General features: G+C 44.4%; 1 long non-coding RNA gene across 2 annotated transcripts in view; it reads left to right on the forward strand.

The window, feature by feature from the left end:
• LOC121275364 overlaps nt 1-22,754 on the forward strand; it is a 171,121-nt gene that overhangs the window by 68,545 nt on the left and 79,822 nt on the right. The window contains exon 3 of one of the 2 annotated variants that reach the window (XR_005942400.1): nt 9,274-9,355. The exons of the other annotated variant lie outside the window; for it this stretch is intronic. This is a non-coding gene — a long non-coding RNA (uncharacterized LOC121275364). Of the gene's footprint in view, nt 1-9,273; nt 9,356-22,754 lie in introns of those variants that run through there. 2 annotated transcript variants of the gene reach the window in all.

Raw genomic sequence — 22,754 nt, forward strand, 5'->3', positions numbered from 1 at the left:
TGCACCCGTCCTCAGCTGGTTGTAACAAGGTAGTATGGTTGATGTTATGTATTTGGACTATCAAAAGGAGTTTGATAAAGAAGCAAATAATGGATTTATTAGCAAAATTGAAGCCCATGGGATTAAAGGCACAGTGGCAGTGTGGATACAACATTGACTATGGAACAGAAGGCAGAGAGTAGTGGTCAGACTGGAGGGATGTATAAAATAGTGTCCCCCAGGGGCTGGTATTAGAATCACTGCTGCTTTTGAGATATACCAATAATCTGGGCTTGGGTAGAAATGGTAAAACTACAAAGTTTATAGATGACACAGAAGTCAGAAGCATAGTAAACAGTGAGGAGAATAGCAGCAAACTTAAGGAGAACATAGACAATCTAGAGAAATGGCAGGCTGATGGCAATTGAAAATTAAGACAGAGGAGTGTGAAGTGATGCATTTTGTGAAACAAAATGAAAATGAATAAAACAAAAAAAAAGTCCAATTTTAAAGAGGGTGCAGGAGCAGCGAGACCTGTATATACACAAATTTTTGAAGGTGGCAGGCCAAGTTGATAAGGTTCTTTAAAAGGCATATGACATCCTTGGCTTTACAGACCGCCAGATAGTTGCAAAAGCAAGAAAATTAACCTAAACCTTTACAAATCACTCATTACGCCCTGGCTGGAGTACTGCATCCAATTTTGGGTACCACACTTTAGAAAAGATTTGAGGCCTTAGAGACAGCACAGGGTCAACTGAATGAATGGTACCAGGAAGAGGATCTTCAGTTACATGGTACTGGAGAAACTAGGATTCTTCTCCTTTGAGCAGAGAAGGTTAAGGGGAGATTTAATGGAGGTGTTCAAAATCATGAAGGATTTTGATAGAGTAAGTAATGAGAACCTGTTCCCAATTCAGGAAGCAAAGGACATAAATTTATGTTAATTGGCAAAAGAGCGTGAGACGGGATGAAGAGAATTTATTTTATACAGTGAGTTGCTATTATCTGGAATGCACTGCCTTGGAAAGATGATGAAAGCAGATTTAATATTAACTTTCAAATGGTAATTGGATAAAGACTTGAAGAGGAAAGAAATTGCAGGAATATGGGGAAAGGATAGAGAAATGGGGCGAACTCAACAGCTCTCTCAAAGAGCTGGGTGGAGAGATGGTCAATTCAAGGTAAGAACATTTAAACAAATACAAGAGGATGGGGTCAGAAGCAGGAAGCTGGAGACATTTGAAATAAAAACAGAAAATGCTGGAAAAACTCAGCAGGTCTGGCAGCATCTGTGGAGAGAGAAAACAGAATTAACGTTTTGAGTCTGTATGACTCCTCGGGTGGAATCATCCCAGATTTGCACTAAGTGCAACTTTTTACCCACCAGCCGCAATGGCGGCTTCTTGCACTGCATCGTCCAAAACCCATGCATCAATTATGCATTTCCAGGAACATTTTGATGGTAGGTGGACTCTCATTTGCCCACCACATCATCACCTCACTGCTTCATTATGCCGGATGCCATAATTAAAGTGCAGCCGCTCAAACATATTTCAGTACTTCCAGCCCTTGACGATGCATGGAAGACATGGCCCCGAAAGACAAAAGGACTGCAGCCCCAGGTTCAATGACTCATCCCATGAGTGCCTTTTGAACGCAGTGGAGGCCCGCCGTGATGTCCTCTACACCCGCTCTGGCCTCGGGATGGGCAGCAACATCATCAATCCGGCTTGGGAGGCAGCGGTAGTGGTGGTCAGCGCCAATATCCTGCAAAAGAGGGCAGCCACACAGAACCACAAAAGGCCTTCATCCTGCCAGGGTAAGTCACTCTTCTCATTATTCTCAACTCACACTCACAAACGCATCACACATTCACAGGGATCTCACTCACTGCCAGTTCAAGGGACATCACCATTTTCTCTCTCTTACACACCTCCATTGTCCTCACCTTGTCCATGGGACCAATCACCAACCACACATGCAAGGAATACTTATCCTGCTTACACTCTCTCCATCTCTATTCATGCAGGATAAGCTGGCAGACAAAAGGGAGAGGTTGCAGACCGGTGGAGGAATGCCTGAAATCAAAGTCCTCATGGACTTTGAAAACAGAGCCATCGAGCTGGCTGGCAAGGATCTGGACCACTCCTGAGCTGACAGTGAGGTTGGCTCAGCGCTACCAAGTGAGGATCCAGCAGTGCAACCTCCATCAGACAACCATGCTATGAGTGATGTGTCCTCTTTCACAGGCCACTGCCATGCACCAATGATTTCTCCTTGCTTTTGTAGGCACATCCGGAAAAGAGCCAAGATAATCCATGACCCAGGGCCTCCAATCAAGCCCTGAGGAAACCTCTGAAGAGGAATCTGGAGGCACCCTTCTTGGAGTCCCATCACAGCGCTCACCCACACCCTCCACCAGCACAGAGACGCACACCTTGGTGCGACCTAGCTTTAGAATTGCCTCGGGATCACGATCTGGTGAGCGCATCGCACTTTCTGATCCACAGCAGGCAGTGGCAGGAACTTCTCAGGTCCCCAGCAATCGGAGGACTGCCGGAGGCCAGGAATTTGCTGAGTCCGAGTCAGATGACGAGCCTCTGGACTTGATCATGCCTCAGTTACTGGAGCTGCAAAGGCACGCTCGGGATTTTAAGGAAGGGATGTCCACTGCATTCCTCAGATTGCAAGGCACGGTGGAGGATTATGTCTGCCTTCAATCTGAGGTGATAGTGCCGGCATTGCAATGCACCGAGCTCTACACTGGTAGAATGGCGGCCGCCATGGAGACCTTGGTCCAGGACATTGGTTGTGCACTGCAGCACAGGCTGAAGTCCATTGCTGATGCCATAGTAGGCCTTCAACAGTGTCAACACAAGAAGGGTGTGGAGCAGCTCAGTCTCACTAAAACTTCCCCTTCTCCTCAAGGAGTCAGCCAGGGACCCTTGGGCACTCCTCAGGGCCATCCAGGTGACTCCGGGAGTGTCCTGTCCATCCGAATTCCCTCTTCCTGTGACTCCAGCAGCTCAAGTTCCACAAGCTGAGGAGGGTGCCACAGCCACACAGCAGGACCCCGAAAGCAGGCCGGGGCCCTCCAGGTCTTGGACCTCCAGAGGACAGGCAGAGTGTAGCATTCAGCAGGCTGACTCCAACTCCGCTGTAGATGTCCGGGGGGCACTATGGCGTAGTGGCAAGGCTAGGAAAGTTAGGAAGATATAGTTGCATAGACCGGGCATGGGCGCTAATCACTTGTACGTAATGTTCTTTATTGTAAATAAACTCCCAAGAGTGTCTCCAGGCCTATGGCTCCTTGTTCTGATGAACGGGTATCCATGTCACTCAGATGTGAAACCTTTCTACACAAGATAAAGGCAGGCGTGTCAGTCCAGGGTCTCTTCCCTGTGCTTTGTGCAGCCTTCAGACCAAAGTGATGGTCCAGCCTCACCTCACTGGATAGATTTCTGATGCACCTTGACGGGTGCTGGTCATTGCTGCCAGAATGTCGTGTCAGGCGTCACCGAGTTCTGTCATTCTCTCTGTGTGCTCTCAGCACCTTTAAGGGGAGGCTGGCCCCCATCTCTTTAGCATCAGTGACCACTGATGCTGTGCTCCAGCTCCTGAAGGGCTCAGGCGCTGAAGGCTGACAAAGGATAAGATGCTTTTAAAGTTTTCTGGCTGTGTCTCCATTATATGACCCTGATCACAGAGCGCAAGCAAGCTGCCCTGGGCTGGACGGGACTCATACATTCTCAGAGGCTATGTGAAGATCTATGGAGTGTCCTCACTGCATGTCGTCATCATCATCATACTCCTGCAATCGAGTGACTATGAGAGCCTCACCTGCGTCTCCATGACAGGAACATTACCACAGTGGGTATGTGCACTGCCATCAGCAAGGCTGGAGTCAAATGCTCACAGATGCAATGTGAGGATCTATGGTGTCTCTTCACTGCATGTTGTCATTGTCCTCCACAAACCTAGCAGCTATGAGGGCCTCCTGAGTCTGCCTGTCTCATTTGGCCAGTGTGATGGCCTCATCACTGTCATCTTTGCCTTCAAAGATCTCCTAAAGCTCACCCCCATCGACATCCTCCTCATCAGAGGAGACCTTCATCTCCTTCTCAGCCAGCAGCTCTCCCCATTGCAGTGCCAGGTTGTAAAGAGCACAGCAAGTGATGAAGATGTGTGACACCCTCTGTGGACTATATTGCGGGGTTCCACCAGACCGGTCGAAACACCAAAACTTCATTCTTATTAGCCCAATGATTTGCTCCACCAAGTTGCGAGTTGCAGAATGAGCCTCACTGCACCTTCGTTCTGTTGCAGTCTGAGGCTGCCACATGGGTATCATCAGCCATGTCCTCCCCTTGCCCCAAGGAGCCATCCCTGCAGCCTTTTTTGTCCCTGGAAGACGTCAGGGATCTGTGACCGACTGAGAATGTAGGAGCCGTGCACACTACCTGGGATTCGTGCACGGACCTGCAGGATGCATTCGTGGTGGTCGCACACCAGCTGCTCATTCAGCAAATGGAATCCCTTGCATTTGACATAGTTGGCCATGTGTTGTGACGGAGATCTGAGCACCATGTGAGTGCAGTCCATTGCACGCGGTACCTGTAGGAAAACTAAGATCTGGGTAAATCCAATCGCCCTTGCATCCTTGCTTTCCTGGTCCTGGGTGAAATGCACCAAGTTGTGTGCCCTCGCAAAGATGGCATCCCTGACATCATGGATGAATTTGTGGCTGGAGGCTTGTGATATCCTACAGAGGTCACCTGTAGAGCCCTGAAAGGAGCCACTGGTGTAAAAATTGAGCACTGTAGTCACTTTCACAGTCACTGGCAGTGGATGTCCTCCATGTCCTTGTAGCGCCAAATCCTGCAGTAGCTGGCAGATGTGACTGACCAGTTCCCTAGACATGCGCAGTGACATGGTTCTCAGATATCTGCAGGAATGAAAGGCAGCATCTATAGACTCTGGATCTAACGAGGGGCTGACCAGCAATGGCTTGCTGTGGCTCTTCGGTGATGGGTGTGGGAGTCCCAACCACCCCTTCTTCCTGAGGTTGCTGCTCTTCCCTCTGTGGAGCTAGGCACTTAAGTAGCTTTCTTCTCTGTCGTCTTCACACTCTGTATGCCACAAGGCATACAGCTAGTTCGCCAGGCACCATGCTCCTGATGTACTCCTCCTGCAGCATGAAAGAGAGAGATGCATGGATTAGTATGGGTGTACTAAGAAACTCTCTTGGCTAAGTCTGAAGGCCCCTTATGGCATCCCGGTGAGTGTGGCCACCACTTGGATGGCCTGAGTTTAGTGCTCTGCATGGCTGCCCGATACCCCACCCACCTCCACCCCACTCCACCTGACCCATTGGCAGCAGCTTCACCCATTGGACTGCATGCTGTGCTCTCAGCTCAGGCACAGGCGTTCTCCTAACCCACTCCTAACAGAGCAAGGCTGCTCTGTTAGCTCAAACCATGGGGGAGACTTGTCCAAATTGGGATGATGATATTGTGAGGGGCTGTGAGCATCTCCACCAGTGACTGCTCCATGGCCAGCTTTAGTAATGACCAGTCATTGAACTGTTCTGTAGTCCACTAAAACGCCCATTAGTTTACAGTCTGTGCCCGAGGGCTGAAAATTCTGGAGCACTTGGTGGCACTTTCATGCCTCTGCATTGCTTGAGTGGGCAGATAAGCTAGACTCTAGTCCACACATGTCAATGTGGCTGCACCTGAACTGTCTCAGCTACAGAGGAATGGTCACTTTATACAAGCTTTCCCTAATGCATGACGGCTTCCTCCCCACCCCTCCCCTCCCCGCCCCTCCCCTCCCCTCTCCTCTCCTCTCCCCTCTCCCCTCCCCGTGCTTGTGCACTACCTTCATTCGCAGGGCAGCCCTTGCTCCTGGCACCCCCAACCCAAAGTTGCCTACACCTTGAAGTCTAACAGGTTGAAGTCTAACAGGCTGTGCAATGTTACTGTGCACTTACCTCCGAGTTCCTCTCAAAGTACAGTCTGCCATATGCCTGTCTAATGTATGCTGTTGTGAAACATGCAATCATGTTGACATGGGTGGACGATCCAACATGAGGGGGTGATTCCAGTGGGCTGGCCTTATAATGATATGCAGTTGTATTACAATGAGGTGGCTGAGTGGGCAATCGCAAATTGGTCTCACGACATTGTGAAACCAATGTTTGGCCTTCTCGCCGTATTATCCGCTCAAGCTGCTAAACACATTCTACGTCAGTGGGCAAGGAAAATTCTGCCCTTTATTTCAGATTTCAGCATTGGCAATATTTTACTTTTATCTTAGCTAGAGACACTTGTTTTCTTTGTAGTTGGTGAAAAGGCTTTGCAATCAAGGTAGAACATGATTCCACTAACAGGTATTAGTGCCTCTCAGCGCTGAGAGCTTCATCCTGATTGTTTTCCTAAGTAGTAACCGGTTACTTTCCTTTTTCATTTCCAACTGCCTTGATCTGTTTATCACCTTAATATTGTCAAAAAAGTACATCTATAAAATGTTAGTAAAAATCCCTTTGGCTAAATAGCATTCAACAATGCATTTTGGATAAGATAAAAATGTTTCAGTTTTATGTTCCTCATTAATATCATCATCGAACAATCAGAAAACAAATATTCAAACTGAAATTTATGATCTAATGAATTACGGATTGTAAAATTATTTAAATATTTGGAAGTGAGTTTATTTTTCCAATTGGCGCACATAAGAACAAGATAAACCAGAATTAATGAATGTCACGGTTCAGGTCTGTTGTTCTCTAAAAAAGTTTTCTTCAATCAATTTTTAAAAGAATTAGTGAAAGGAGGATTTGAGTGAACTTTGGTTGCAGACTGTTCAGATGAAGAGAGTTTGTTGGACATTCAGTAGAGAGATGTAGTTGGGGAAAGAAATAGTTCAGCATATTATGAACTGTGACCAAGGTGGTAGACCAGCACAAGAGGAAGCTGTTTTAGTCGTAACACGATATTGGCATTGCACTAATCATATTTCTGATAAACGTAGAACTGTAGCTTTAAGAATAAACCTGTGTTGTAAGATCACATGATCTGTGTTAACCAATCAGTTAGAAGCATGGGGAACCTCTAGGATGGAGAATTGCTCTTTAGTTATAGAGTTGGACACAAACATGTAGTTGCTGCTGCTATCTTGTAAATAACATTCAATGTTTCCACCAAGAAAAGTTGCCTGGAAAATCAACTCTATAACAAACTGGTGACAAGGATAATCAAAGAGGATAGGATGAATTTTGTCTCTTGCCCAGCAAATGTGAGTGTCTAAGATAATTAAAAAGAAAGGAAGATATACTCATCCAAGATGCCACAGATTGGCAGAATTGACCCCTCTGAGCCAGCCACAGATGACTGATCTCAATATATAGAATGTTTTGGGTTCTACTTTCAAGCCAATGACATCACAGGGGAGGAGAAGAGGAGAGTGGTTCTCCTGAGTATTTGTGGAAGCAAAATCTACAGTTTAATTTGAAGCTTGATGGCCCCTAATGTCACAGATTCAAAGACATTCAGTGAATTAGTAAACCTTGTTAAGGGACATTTCAACCCCAGCCCTCAGTCACAATACAGAGGTTCAAGATTAATTCATGGAATAGAGCCTTGGGGGAGACCATTGCTACCTACATGGCAAAATTAAAACAACTAACGGAAGATTGTGACTTTTGTGAAACCCTGAATGACATGCTCAGGGATCATCTGGTCTGTGGCATGCAAGAGGATGCTGTTCAGCGAAGATTGCCAACTGAAGTGGATCTTGATTTTAAGAAAGTGTTAGAAATAGTGCTTGCAATGGAAAGCACTGTAAGGGATTTGCAAGCGATTCAAGATGCACAAAGTGGTGCCATTTTCCTAGTTGGGTGGGAACAGTCAGCCGAAAGTGACGCGAAAAGCCGGGATTCCACTGCGAAGTGGGAAACACGCCCCGCTAACCGAAAATTTAGAGGAAACAGCTTAGCAGCAAATTTGAAAGTGAATTTTTATCAATGTGGAAACAACCATACTCCTAATGATTGGCAGTTTAAAAAGGTGGAGTGTTATTTTTGTCAAAAAAGAGGACAGACATTGAAACATTGCAAAGTAAGATTAAAACAGGCTTCCAGGCAACAAACAAAACCCAATCAAGTATACAGCATGGAAGAGCCAGAAACAACCAATTCTTACATTTATTCCTTATTCAACATGAAAGTTGGGAAGACGGAGCCAATTTTTGTCACATTGCAAGTGAATGATAAACCCTTAAAAATGGAAATGGACACTGGTGCTTCCACCACTGTAATAGGAGAACACACTTCTTTCAGATATTTAAATAAAGGTGCTCAACAATTAAATTTGGAACAAACATCTATCAATTTGAAAATGTACATGGATGATGAAATCCAGGTGCAAGGTATCACTAGAGTAATTGTTTATTATAGATACCAATCAGCACAACTACCCGTGATAGTATTAGAAGTTAGAGGACCAAGCCTTCTAGGTCAAAATTGGTTGAGGGAAATTAACCTTGAATGGCCAGTGAGATTTCAAAAGGAAGCTGGAAGAGTTCCTGAGTTGGAAAAGGAACAAGGCAAGGTACTTCAGAAAGAGCCTGGAGAGTCCAAGGACAGCAACAGGATGAAAAAGGAATGTGTAGCCATTCATCAACTTGAAGAAATGAAGACTGCCTTCAACAGTAGCATGGAAGAACAACAGAAGAAACTCAAGGAGGCTCTGCTGAATTACAGAATTCAAGATGAAGTGAGTGAGCTTTGCAAAGAAAAGGAAAACCTCTTGAAAGATATTCACACATTACAAGGATCCCTCGGGTTAAAGTTTGTACCTCTGGAAAACTACGAACAGAAACAGGAAGAATTTAGCGCCATTCTGAACAAACTGAAGAACCAGTTAGCAGAGAAGACACAACAATGTTCAAGGTTCCAAGAGCAAGTCAACAGATACAGGAAGGAGGTAGAAGAGCTGAAGAATCAGCTGAATGAAGCTAGAGAGGCTTTGAAAGCAAAAGTCATTGAACTTTCCAAGGTGCAAGTAGATATGAGGTCATGGGTAGCTCAACTACTGAACTAAGATGAGTTGAGATTTCACCTGAGAGAAGTCTGGCTGACAGTGAAGTAAAAAAAAAGGCCAAGACTAAACTCTGTGGTAGAAAGAAGAAAACAAAAAGGAAGATTCCGAAAAGACAATAAAAGTTGGGAATGAAAATGTTAGCAAGTGAATCATTGTAAACTAAACTTGCTCGTTTCCTATTTCATTACAGAACAATCCCTCCACATTACAACAGGTGCAACACCTGAAGAATTACTGATGAGGCACCATCTTTGAACAAGACTGATACTTCCCAATTTGAAGGGGAAGGTGGAGAAAAGTCAGGGGAACCAAGAAGCAACTCATGATTTGCATAGTTGTAAGCGACAATTTACTGTTGGAGAAGCAGTATATGTATGGAATTTCGGTGGAGGACTGGTAAAGAAAGCTCTGTGACTGGACCATTGTCGTACTACATGGAAGTGGAAGGCTGGATGGATCATTTAAGAAAAAGGGAGATACCCCAACAAAATGATGTTCCACCTGTAACCATTGCTGAACCTCTGATTCCTGTTGAAGTTGCTCAACCAAGGATAGACGTGCCTGATGTCTCTGTCAGAGTGGAAGACACTGAACCTCCTATGGCTAATGAGGTACCTGATGTTAATGTGGTTCCAGAGAATGTGGTTCCTGCCAAAGAATTGGAAATTGTGGAGTTATGACGTTCCACACAGAAAAGGAAACCATCTGAAAAACTGAACTGGCAATTTCATGACCTGTATAAGTATTGTAATGTCATGAGATAAATATCCTTGTAAATACAAAATATACAGAAAAGTTAAAGGGGGAGGAATGTAGTAATTATAGTTCTGATAAAATTTGAACTGTAGCTTTAAGAATAATGCTGTCGTAAGATCACATGATCTGTGTTAACCAATCAGTTAGCAGTGCGGGGAGAGTTTTTCTTTAGTTATGGAGTTGGATGTACACATGTAGCTGCTGCTGCTGTCTTGTAAATGAAGTTCAATGTTTCCACCAAGAAAAGTTGCTTGGAAAATCAACTTTGTAACAGGTGTCATCATGCAGCCTTTGACAAGAGTAGCATAAATCCTTTAGTTTGCCTCTTATACCCCTTCCGTTTCTAGATTGTCATTACCAATAAATATGAAACACGAACATTTTTCTGCCATATCATTAATTAAAGAAACAACTGAACAGCTGCTCCGGGATTTATGTGACATAATAACACCTTTAAATCATCAGCTTGTAGTAAACGTTACCATGAAGAGCCATGGCACTCCTTCAACTGCACTTTTCCTGCTGATAATTCGTCTCAACACAACTCATGGATTCCCCACAAATATGAATGCTTACATGTGAACTTTTGAACTCAGTAACATTCTCCACTCTCCTATGTGCTTTATGTCCAAGATATTCTTTTCCCCTCATGTAATTGTTCACCATGGTGCTGACCCTACTTGAACCACATGGATCTGTTTGGTGACCTCTGCCAATGAGCTGAGAGAGTGGCTAAGAGGATGAACATTGCTGCAGGTTTCCACTGCCTGGCTGCAAGGTGAGCCAAGAAGTACTGGTACCATCTATGGTAATTCCTACTCAGCTGAGCAACTGACAAGAACAAATAAGATATATAAGAATTGAGTTAGTGCAGTGCCTTCAGTGGATTGAACAGAAGTACTTCGAGTGACTGAGAGCTGCTGGGTCTGGTCTGAATGTACTATTGCTGGACAGCATCTTTGCATTGCCAGGTCTTTGGACACTGGTGAGTGTATACTGAGCTTGTGTGAGGAGTTAATATTTTCTTTCTGATATTTTACTGAAATAGGCCTCAAGTTGCTGGGGAATCATTTGATATCTACAATGAGGGCATGTTGAAGCTTAGATTTTATGTATGGTCAAGAGGTTGGAAAGTGAACCCGGGATCTGTGCCAGCACATTGCAGACCTCATATCTACATAGTTCTGTCTGTGTAATTAAGGTCCAAATGCATCGAGATCCTTACATCAATTCAGCAATTCAACTTCAGTGACACTACAGAAACAATCCACACAAAGGGAAGCTTAATACTAAACAAAAGTAGAATCCGTCTTTTTTTGTATGAAAGATGTCATTTTATAGGTAGTAGGTAAGGCAATCTGACATTAGCTATTAGTATTTAGGCTGTTTTGAATATTCATGAGTAAATAAAATGGAAGATTATAAAGAGTAGCTGCAGTATGTTGCTGCTCTGAGCAATTTGGCTAAAAGCATTCAGAATAAGAAACCAGCTGCAGAGTTACCATAGTAACTGAAGCCACCTTGTTGCCAGGGGTTTTGTGACATGGTTCTTTCAAGATGAATGACATTGAAAGGTAGAGGGGAGACTGTTGCTGAGTGTAGCTGAACAGGACGCCACTTGCTGCTATTTGAATTTAACTCATAATCCCTTGATTTTTAATAGAAAGCCATGTTACTTTTAATTTTGGGCCTTGGCATTTTGAAAAGAGCTGCTCTTGGTACTTTTGCCAGATTGATGGAAAAATCTTGAATCAGAAATCCAGCACCTGCAGCTGTAGATATATTCAAATACACGGTACCATTTATTTATATTTTACAGAGTAAGTTCTGCTTTGGTTGAAACCCAATGTCATTGTGATAGGGTTTGTCCCTGTCTGATTTCCCCACCAATTTTTCCAGTGAAGTATTTTGGGGATCAGCCTCATTCTTATAATTTTGACAGGCTTCCAGCAGGATTCAAAGCTATGCGCAGAAACTGACTGGAGCTGGGTGTAGGAGGGGAGAGGTGTAGGAGCAGGAGGATGGGAGAAAAACAGTGGGTCTCAAGAATTTCCAACAATGGAACAGAGCCAACTACCCACAGACCAGCTAAAGAGGAAAGTCTGGTTATTTTTTAAAAATTGAAAAATTGTCCTGTGAAAATTGACCTACAATCAAATAGCCTTTAAGATCGCAAATTCCTTGCCACTTGCCATTAGCAACATTGGTTACCAGTAACACACGTTCTTTATATGCAGCATTGTATGGTGATATTGACAGAAAATTTATGTATGAAACCACTTTTTCACTGTCACACAATTTGACTACGTCAGTTGTTATTTGGACAGATCATAGTAAACAGCTGTTGTCACAGCTGTTAGAAAATCCCAAAGTTCCAAAACATGGGGAAGCGATAGTGTAGTGGAATTATTGCTGGACTAGTAATCCAGAGACCTAGTGTTCTGGGGACCCTGGTTTGAATCCTGCCACGGTAAATAGTAGCATTTAAATTCAATAAAAATCTGGAATTAAAAGTCTAATAATGGCCATGGAACCATTGTCTGGTTCACTATTGTCCATTAATGCCCTTAGGCAAGGAAATCTGTCGCCCTTACCTGGTCTGGCCTACACATGACTCCAGACCCACAACAATCATTGTTATGATTGACTCTTACATGCCCTCTGAAATGGCCAAGCAAGCCATTCAGTTGTTACAAAGTCACAAAAAAGGAATGCAACTGGATGGATCAACCTAGGCACTGGAATCTCGACCTTGCAAAGTCCTCCTAGCTACCATCCGGGGGCTTGTGCCAAAATTGGGAGAGCTGTCTCACAGACTAGTCAAACAACAGCCTGACAAAGTCATCTTCATGGAATCATATCTTACAGATAATGTCCCAGACACTGACATCACCATCGCTGGAATCCAGCAGGACAGGCCCAGCACAGTGGTATACAGTGAAGAGGGAGTTGCCCTGGGAGTCCTTAACATTGACTCTGGGCCTCATGGCATCAGCTCAAACACGTACTGCTCTCCCTCAACTATTGAATCAGCGCTCCTCCATGTTGAATACCACTTGGAGGAAGCACTGAGGGTGGCAAGGGTGCAGAATGTAGTCTGGGTGGGGGACTTCAATTTCAATAACCAAGAGTGGCTCAGTCACACCACTACTGATCGAGCTGGCTGAGTCCTAAATTACATAGCTGCTAGACTGGGTCTGTGGCAGGTGGTGAGGGAACCAACAAGAGAGAAAAACATACTTGACCTCATCCTCACCAACCTGCCCGCCGTAGATGCATCTGTCCATGACAGTATTGGTAGGAGTAATCACCGCACGTTGTGCAGACAAAGTCCCACCTTCACATTGAGGATACCCTCTGTCGTGTTGTGTGACACTACCACTGTGCTAAATGGATAGATTTCGAACACATCTAGCAACTCAAGACTGAGCATCCATGAGGTGCTGTGGGCCATCAGCAACAGCAGAATTGTATTTGAACACAATTTATAAGCTCATTGCCCAGGATATCCCCCACTTTACCGTTAAGCCAGGGGATCAACCCTAGTTCAATGAAGAGTGCAGGAGGGCATGCCAGGAGCAGCACCAGGCATACCTAAAAATGAGGTGTCAACTTTGGTGAAGCTACAACACAGGACTACTTGCGAGCCAAACAGCATAGGCAGCAAGTGATAGATAGGGCTAAGCGATCCCACAACCAACAGGTCAGATATAAGCTCTGCAGTCCGGCGCATCCAGTCATGAATGGTGGTGGACAATTAAACAACTCACTGGAGGAGGAGGTTCCACAAATATCCCCATCCTCAATGATGGAGGAGCCCAGCGCATTAGTGCAAAAGATGAGGCTGAAACACTTGCTACAATCTTCAGCCAGAAGTGCCAAATGGATGATCCATCTTGGCCTCCTCTGGAGGTCCCCAGCCTCATAGATGCTATTTGATTCACTCCACGTGATATCAAGAAATGGCTGAAGGCACTGGATAGTGCAAAGGCTATGGGCCCTGACAAAATTCCGGCAATAGTACTGAAAACTTGTGCTCCAGAACTTGCCGTGCTCCTAGTCAAGCTGTTCCAGTACAGCTACAACATTGGCATTTACCCAGCTATGTGGAAAATTGCTCAGGTATGTCCTGTACACAAAAAGCAGGACAAATCCAACCCGGCCAATTACTGCCCCATCAGTCTATTCTCCGTCATTAGTAAAGAAATGGAGGGGGTCATCAACAGTGCTATCAAGTGGCACTTGCTCAGCAATAACCTGCTCACTGACACCCAGTTTGGGTTTCGCCAGGGACACTCAGCTCCTGACCTCATTACTGCCTTGGTTCAAACATGGACAAAAGAGCTGAACTCCCGAGGTGAGGTGAGAGTGACTGCCCTTGATATCAAGGGCGCATTTGACCGAGTGTGGCATCAAGGAGCTCTAGCAAAACTGGTGTCAATGGGAATCAGGGGAAAAACTCTCCATTGGTTGGAGTCATACCTAACACAAAGGAAGATGGTTGTGGTTATTGGAGGTGAGTCATCTCAGCTCCAGGACATCACCGCAGGAGTTCCTCAGGGCAGTGTCCTCGGCCCAACCATCTTCAGCTGCTTCATCAATGACCTTCCTTCCATCATAAGGTCAGAAGTGGGGATGTTTGCAGATGATTGCACAATGTTCAGCACCATTTGTGACTCCTCAGATACTGAAGCAGCCCATGCCCAAATGCAGCAAGACCTGGACAATATCCAGGCTTGGGCTGACAAGTGGCAAGTAATATTTGTGCCACACAAGTGGCAGACAATGACCATCTCCAACAAGAGTGAATCCAACCATTGCCCCTTGATGTTCAATGGCATTACCATCACTGAATCCCCCACTATCAATATCCGGGGGTTACCATTGACCAGAAAATGAGCTGGATTGGCTATATAAATACTGTGGCTACAAGAGCAGATCAGAGGCTAGGAATCGTGTGACGAGTAACCCACCTCCTGACTCCCTAAAGCCTGACCACTATCTACAAGGCACAAGTCAAGAGTGTAATGGAATACTCCCCACTTGCCTGGATGAGTGCAGCTCCCACAACACTCAAGAAGCTTGGCACCGTTTGGACAAAGTAGCCACTTGATTGGCACCACACCCACCAACATTCACTCCCTCTACCACCAATGCACATTAGCAGCAGTGTGTACCATCTACGAGATGCACTGCAGGAATTCACAAAGGCTCCTTAGACAGCACCTTCCAAACACACAACCACTACCATCTAGAAGAACAAGGGCAGCAGATAGATGGGAACACCACCACCTGGAAGTTCCCCTCCAAGTCACTCACCATCATGACTTGGAAATATATCGCCGTTCCTTCACTGTTGCTGGGTCAAAATCCTGGAACTCCCTCCCTAACAGCACTGTGAGTGTACCTACACTACATGGACTGCAGCAGTTCAAGAAGGCAACTCACCACCACCTTCTCAAGGGCAACTAGGGATGAATGCTGGCCAAGCCAGCAAAGCCCACACCCCATGAATGAATTTTTAAAAAGTGGCAGCAAAGATAGGGAGCTGGTGATCAACCTCCTCAGCAAATTTCCCACTGCAACCTGCTGAAATGCAGAAAAGAACTAAAACCAAAGATAAACCCGAGGCCCACGAGGCTTCATGGAATGGATCCAAATGATCCATAAAATATGTGACTTGAAACTCACTGCTTTAACTATGCTGTAGAACCTACTTAAGATAGAGAGGACATCAGTTTCAAAGTCAAATATCGCAAGGTCAGATTTCGTAGGCATCTCAGCCTAATGATTATATTATCAGTTTGATTTCTTGTTTCGTTACTGATTAATTGCTTCATTGATGCCTCCTCAGGATTTAAGATCCACACCTCCTGCTTCTGTTCATCACAAATTTGAGTCACATATCATTTCCCAATAAGAAGAGAGATAAGTTCAACTGGTTAACAGCAGTTTACCTGACCATAGTGGATCCCTCTTTTTCCTTGCACTTTTTGGATAATTACCTTTGTACTCTGTGGCTTGCTATAATCATGTGACCTCTGGTGTCATGATATGCAAATGAAGACTTTAGGACAGAAGCCATTTTATACACCCACATCACCTAGATTTGAACATGTGATGCTCCTCTTGGGAGCAGGACAACGATTTTGGTGTCCTGTGCCTGTATTCTGCTGTTTGTGTAGTGGATTTGAGTAAGAATCCAAACAATTCAGCAAAAGTGTAAACATTCAGCCAGTTAATTTTAAAACTGACTGGGGTCCTATTGTACAGATGGTTAGAGGCACAATTGTAAACTGTTTAGTGACATAAGTATGCAAAGATTAGAATTGGAAAATTTGATAGCTCTGCTTTTGTTCACTGTGAATTGGAAATGGCTCTGGAGTATTGGGATATTTTTCTCTCTCAGTTCTATTGCGACCCTTTGGAAATTTAGCTGTACGGCTATTCTTCATGTTGGGATAGTGAGTTCTGGCAAGATATCCGACTTGCCCAGTCTGCATGCCACATTCACACATGGCCCTTTTCCAGCATAGTCCAATAGTTAATGGTCAGGATTGGCAACCTGAACTGGTTTATTTCCCTTTCTAACCCATGGTTGCAGTGAGCAATTGTAGACTCAATTGGCACAATGGCTGACATCAGATAACTTTGCATTGGTGGTCAAACATATGGGGCTTTCCCTAGTTTCCATGACCTAATTTCAACAACAACTTTCATTTGTACAACTCCTTTCACATAGTAAAATGTCCCATACTGTTCTTGCATTCACTTATTGAGATATAACTGATTTAATTTTTTTGATCTCATGACTATGTTGATATGCATTGTTTGTTTGTCCAGACTGTTTTGACTGGTTAATTTACGATGTGCGTGTGGTGGTGGGTGTATTTGGTTGGTAGGTACCTCACGTCCATGGAAGAACATGGACACATGGAGGACTGGAGTGTGTGCTGCATGTGTGGCTGTGAATGGTTGGTCGCAGGGAATATAAAAATTGGAAGTTAAGAGGAACTCAACAACAAAGTTACCCTGGCACTGGAGAGATTGTTTTTGTGAGGGATAGAATTGATGGGAGGAATGGGGATGGCAAGAGTGGGATGGGGATGACATGTGAGGAGTGGCACAGGAGGAATGGAATTGGTCAAATGTGGAAAAATGGTGAGGTTATTTGATACAACTTATCACTCAAAAGCTATTCTTTGCGCTAAAAATGAAGATTCACTAGATTTGAATGAAAAAGCTTTCAAAAAGCAGTCAGGTGAATTAAAAAGACCAACAATGTTGATTCTATAGACAAAGAAGATGATAACAGTCTATAGTTTCAGACTAGTCTCCAGGGTTTCTTTGCAGTCTCGTTCCAATGGGCGTGCCACCGCACAAACTTAGACTCAAAGAAGGAGCAGTTGTAACGTTACTACAAAACTAATAAGGACTTTGTCATGTAACAAGATTGGCTGTTAGGAAGCTGTTTTCTTCAATGATGGATGCTGGAATTATAACAGGCAGATTTAAAGGAAATGGAGCGTTTATTCCTTGAATAATATTGAGCCCATCAGATGTAAATCTGCCTTTCAACTCAGAAGAAAACAGTTCCCAATTAAACTTTCATCTTGTATAACTATAAACAAGTCATAAGGCCAGACTCTTGACAAAATTTGTGTTTATATTCCTAGGCCAGTTTTTAGGCATGGACAGCTTTATGTAGAATTTGCCAGATTAGAATTTCTGATTCTGTTAAAGTCTTTGGTGAAATAATAGCTTGAAATCCTGTATTTAAAGAAGTACTGTTGCAATAAAGATGCTAATTTGACCACAAATATTTTACAGGTCTCCGTTAGTTAGCAATATGAAGTCAAAAGCAATTTAAATTAGAACTCTTTGAGATGAGGACGATATCAGTCTGGCTGAGTCACTTTGTACTTTTTTGCTCTTTCCAATCTGCAGAACTGGCGTTATAAATTGTGAGTGTTGGAACAAATCTTTGTTTAATAATTAAATGAATGTCTCGCTGGCTTGTCTGGACTTTTGTTTTCTGTTTTCTCATGTTGCTTAGTCAGCGCACTTTGTAAGGGCCCACTTTTCTTTAGATGAGTTAATTTACAATAGTCATTAATGAAGAGAACAGTGTGCAGCAGCTGATTTATTTTACCCATGTCTGGAGCAAGAGTTCCACTTCATTGCAAGTTTTTAATGTAACTTTATTCAATAGCATGGTGGATTTCTAAACAATATAACCCATAGTTTTAAGATCCAAATTGTAGATCTTCAGAGGTTGTTGATGATAAGGTAAGTTTGAACCATAGGGTTGTGTCATGTGTTGCAACTATGTGTCATCTTCTGCCAGTGATTTTGTTATGTCATGACGATCAATGTGACATAGAAACTGGTGTGGCATATAGGCTGTTTCTCCACTTCAGCAATTGCTTAGTTGCTCCAAGATTACTGCTTCTTTGTCATATACCTAAAGTACTCCTCGAGGCAATTGACAGCATGATATTGGACAAAAGGGCAGAATCTTCTGATGCCAACTGCAACAAATGTTGAGACATTTTTCCGCTGTTGTGCATCAGGAACCTGCGGAAGTCTTGACTTTTGTATAATCATGATATTTACCTGGGAAGTTTAAACTACCAATGGAGTCTACTTAGGTAGAAATTTACCCAATCCTTCTCTTCCTGTTAATTTCAGCTATAGGACAGTGATTAACTATGGGAGTTGTCTAGAAAAAATCTAAACCCCTCTCACTCCAGAAGGAAAAAAGAGTTTGGACCAGTTCTCTTTTTTCTCAGTTTTTACTGGTGTTCCATTTTAAGGCATGCAAGATCAGTTTGAACCAGTGTTCTTCTTTCTCAGTTTTTACTGTTTCTTCCTTCTGGGAACTTCCCAACAACCTCAACGATGCTCACCCCTCTCTGTGGCCCAGACAATGCTCACCCTCTGAATCCTTTCTGACAATGTTCAGCCACCTCTCCATACCCTTCTACCCAACAATGTTTACTCATGGCCCCATCCCCTCTCCTAAACAATACTCACCATTCCTCCCTCAAACCCATTCTGTCTCACCTTCCAGAATCCCTGGCTCCTATCCGGCTGATAGAGGAAGAGTCAGCATTGTCTGGGGGGCGTGGTAAGCATTGTGGGAAGAACGTGAACTTTGTCGGGAGGTTGAGGGGGGAATGATTATTGTTGGGGTGGAGGGTGAGCATTGTTGGGACGGGGCTGAGGGAGTGAGGAGTGTTGAGCATTGTTGGGGAGAGGAAGGGAGGCTGAGCATTGATGGGCGAGGGTCAGAAAGGGGGTTGAGCATAATTGGGTGGAGGGTGAGCATTGCCGAGGGGGTGAGCAGTGTCAGGTGGTACGGCAGTGGGAGGGGTTGAACAGTATTGGGTGAACAGTGTAGTGGGGGAGGTGAGCAAAGTCAAGGAGCTCAGAGATGAGGCTCAGTAGTGTCAGGAATGACAGGTCTATTTAAAAATTCTGCAAGTCAATGAACTGAAGACAGATTTTAAGGGGCATGTCTTCCATTCATGACAGAAAAGAGGGCATGGCTTCATGTGGTTAGACTTCACCACTAGGCCTCCCCAGAGTGCTTTTTGATGGATCGAAACTGGAGCCAGGATTGGAAAGTTCAAAGGCTCCAACATAAATAGATACGGTCACAGTTTTAACTGTGGTCAGTAGCATGCGCTCCCACTCCACCGCTGACCAGAAGAGTTGGACCATAGACTTATGTTCTCAAGAACACTGGGGGGAGGATCAGGCAGGCATGGCAGGCGGGCCCAGGAGAGGCCGTGAAATGGTCCGCCGCCTGCGATCAGGCCCTGATTGCAATTTCACGCAGGCTGCCCAATTAACGGCCAGCCAGCACGCATCCTCCGCATGGGTGCGCTCATAGAAAGCTCCCTGTAGGCACAGAGCTGCCTCAGGGAGCTGAAGATTTTCCACATTAAAAATTAAGTTTTTTTAAATAAAGAAAACGTCCCGTCATGTGACTCTGTCACATTAGCAGAGACATGTTGAAAATGAGTCCTGAAAACTTTTATTTTATTTTTAAATAAGATCAGAAACCTCATCCCGCCCGTGGATGAGGTTTCCTCAAAAATTGGAAGGCCGCTTGGCCTATTTACCCACCCGCCAATTGTAAGGCTGGACGGACAGGGAAAAATTCAACCTAATTAATTTATTACTGGGCTTAACAGCTTAATTGTTGGTGGGTGCACTGACGACTCCCATGCGCGCCCGCCGTCTGAAATATCGTGCAAGTGCACAGTGATGTTGGGACACTCGCCTGATGTCATCGCGTGCTATTTCACGCTTGTGCGTGTTGGGTGCGCACCTGCCATCTGAGGTGAAAATTCAGCCCATGGACTTGTTGAGGAGAGGAGAGTGGTAGTGAGCCGCAGGTTAGTTAGGTACATCCACTGATGCTTCATGGGTAACAATGGTCTTTCGGAACTTGCATGATTGCCTTCGGGAACGGGAACGGAAAGTTTCAGAATTGTTACTGAAATTTTCTGTCTGCCTTTTTTTCCCCTCTCCCTGTTTTTTGTTCCTGTGAAAATTTAGCATTATAGCATGAGATTATACCATCTAATAGATAGGGTAACGACACTGGCAGGTGTATAGCAGGCAGCTGATCCATGACTGACCAGTTTCCACTCCCACTGAAAATTAAATCAAACCTATACATGCAACAACAATTTGAATTTATATAACACCTTTAATATGGTAAAGTGTCTCCAAGTTGCTCCACAGGAATATAATCAGACAGATTGATGATGAGAAGCCAAGGAAAGAGACATCAGGGCAGGTGACCAAAAGCTTGTCAAAGAGGTAGGTTTTAAGAAGCACCCTAAAGGAGGAGAGAAAGGTAGAGAGATGCAGAGGTTTAGGAAAGGATTCTAGAGCTTAGGGCCTAGGCAGCTGGAGGCATAGCTGTCAAAGTTGGAGGGGGAGAAAGGTCAGGGATGCACAAGAAGCCAGAATTGGGGGAGCGCAGAGATCTTGAAGAGCCACAAGGTTGGAGGAGGTTGCAGGGAAGGAGAATCAAGACCACAGAGGGATTTGAACATGAGGATGAGAATTTGAAATTCAAGATATAAATGGGCTGGGAAGATAAGTGAACAGAACTTGATATGAGTTAGGATGCTGGAACAGAACTTTGAATGAACTCAAGTTTATTGAGGTTGCTAGATGAGAGGTCAGCCAGGAGAAGATTGGAAGAATTGAGCCTGGAGGTAACAAAAGCAGGCATGAGTATTTTAGCAACAGGTGGAATGATGCAAGGATAGAGGTGGGCAATATTAGTTAGATGGAAATAGGCAGTCTTGTTGATGCAGAAGATATGGGGGTCGACACACAGCTCAGGGTGAGATAGAATGCTGAGATTATGAACAGACTTGTTCAGCCTGAGACAGTTGCCAGGGAGAGGGATAAAGTTTGTGGTGAGGGCTGAAGACAATGGCTTTGATTTTCTCAATGTTCATTTGGAGGAAACTTTGGGTCATAAAGCAAAGGATGGGGGAGAAATGGTGTAACAACACAGAGGCAGTGGAGAGGTTGATAGACATGATGGTAAGGCAGAGTCAGGTGGCGTCGGTGTACATGTGGAACCTGACATGTTTTCAGATGATCCCAGTGAGGGCTAGCATGTAGATGAGAAGTAGGACGAGAGCAAGGATAGATCCCTGGGAGAATCTAGAGGTAACAGTAAGGGAGTGGAAATTGAAGCCATTGAAGAAGATTCTTTAGCTTTGATTGGAATTTCTCCTGGTGACAACAAGGCAATATAGTTCCAAGTCAGGATGGTGTGTGCCTTGAAGGGAAACTCCCAGGTGGTGGTGTTCCCATGCACCTGCTATCCTGGTTCTTCCAGGATGGTATTGAATTTCTTGAGTGTTGTTGCAGCTGCACTCATCCAGGCAAGTGGGGAGTATTCCATGACACTCCTGACTTGGGCCTTGGAGATGGTAAACAGATTTTGGGGAGTCAGGAGGTGAGTCACTTCCAACAGAATACCCAGCCTCTGACATGCTCCTTTATTTATGTGACTGGTCTGGTTCAGCTTCTGATCAATGACGAACTCCAGGATGTTGTTGTTGGGAGAATTCAGAGATGGAATGCCATTGAATGTTAAGGGGAAGTTGTTAGACTTTGGATATTTGGCACTTGTATGGCAAGATTGTTCCTTGGGTTGATGGGGCTGAATGTTGGTCAGGTCCTTGCTTCATGTAGACATAGGCTGCTTCATCAGATGAGGAATTGTGAATTGAATTAAACATTATGCAATCATCATTTGACACAAAGCCACGTAAGGCAATATTAGAACAAATGGACAAACGTTTGGTCAAAGATGTAGGTTTTAAGGGGTGCCTTAAAGGAGCAAAGCAATGCAATGAATCAGAAAGGTTTAGGAAGGTAACCCCAGCAGTCAGGGCCCAGGCAACTGACGGCAAGGCCTCCAATGAAATTGGGGATGTTAAAGAAGCCACAATTAGATGAGCAAAGACAACTAGAAGAGTTGTGGGGCTAGAGGAGATTACAGAGATAGAGAAGGGTGAGGTCCCTGGAGGGACTTGAAAATAAGAAGTGGAATTTTAAAATTATGGTTTTAATTGACCAGGAGCCAATATCACTCAATGAGTACAAGGGTGATGGGTGAACAGGACTTGGTTTAAGTAAGGAAATGATCAGTGTGAAGAGAAGTGCTTGTGTGGTGGAGCTGGGTATCATCAGCATTCATGTGAAAACTAATGCTGTTTTTCAGATGATGTCTCTAAGGGATGACATGTAGATAGGAGGGAGCCAAGATATGTTTTTATGAGACACCAGAGCTAATGGAGCAGAAGAGGGAAGAGGAGCCACTGCGAATGATTCTCTGGCTACAATTGGACAGATAAGAGTGGAACTAGC

This window comes from Carcharodon carcharias, chromosome 2 (genome assembly GCF_017639515.1).
Source record: "Carcharodon carcharias isolate sCarCar2 chromosome 2, sCarCar2.pri, whole genome shotgun sequence".
Taxonomy (NCBI): Eukaryota; Metazoa; Chordata; class Chondrichthyes; order Lamniformes; family Lamnidae; genus Carcharodon; species Carcharodon carcharias.